The sequence below is a fragment of the Cenococcum geophilum genome, assembly GCF_001692895.1.
Source record: "Cenococcum geophilum 1.58 unplaced genomic scaffold K441scaffold_47, whole genome shotgun sequence".
Taxonomy (NCBI): domain Eukaryota; kingdom Fungi; phylum Ascomycota; class Dothideomycetes; order Gloniales; family Gloniaceae; genus Cenococcum; species Cenococcum geophilum.
Window position 1 is genome coordinate 31,154 of NW_027137605.1, and position 1,009 is coordinate 32,162.

The following is a 1,009-nucleotide window of genomic DNA, read 5'->3' on the forward strand; positions in this document are numbered from 1 at the left end:
TCCTAATGTAAAGAAACTTGTGGACCTCCTACTAATTAATATCTACTATATTAGCGCTGTAGGATTCTACTGGAACTTAGTTTAGCCTAATACTATTGCCTTTATAACTAGCCTATACAAAATTAATCGAATAATTAAGGAAAAGGAAAGTAAGCTTAGCGGATAAGAAAGCGAGCTTATAGATAAGGAACTAGTAGAACAAAAACTACCTAATTAACACTAAAAATTTAAGGATGTATTCTCTAAGGTAGCGTTAGATATACTTCCACCTTACCAACCGTATAACTATAAGATCGAGATTAATTAAGGTAAGGGAAGCACCCTTAGCTTTAGCCCTCTCTACCTATAGTCTATCGCCAAATTATAGGCTATAAAGTAGTACCTTATTAATAACCTAAATAAGGGCTTTATTAAGCCTAGCTAAGCCCCTTTTAACTTACCTATTCTCTTTACTAAAAAGCTAAATAGAGGACTACGCTTTTGCATTAACTACTATAAGCTAAATAATATAACCCGTAAGGACTGCTACCCGCTACTCTTACTTAATAAGACTTTTACCTAAATAAGTAGAGCTAAGATCTTTATAAAGCTTAATATCCGCTAGGCCTTTTACTAAATTAGGATAGACCCCGGGTCTAAAAAACTTACTATATTTTAAACCTATTACGGAACGTATAAATATAGGGTACTCCCTTTTAGACTAATTAACGGACTAGCTACGTACTAGCGGTATATAAATAATGTACTCTTTAACTACCTTAACAACTTCTATACGGCCTATTTAGATAATATTATAATTTACTCTAAGAACGAGCTAGAATATAAGGAGTACGTCTATAAAGTTTTATAACGGCTTCGCAAGGCTGGTCTCTAGGCCAATATTAAAAAGTTAGAATTTAGTGTTAAGCGTATAAAGTACTTAGGTTTTATTATTAGTATAGATGGAATTAAGGCTAACCTAGAGAAAACGGCCGTAATTAACTAGTGGACACCCCCACGGACTGTAAAG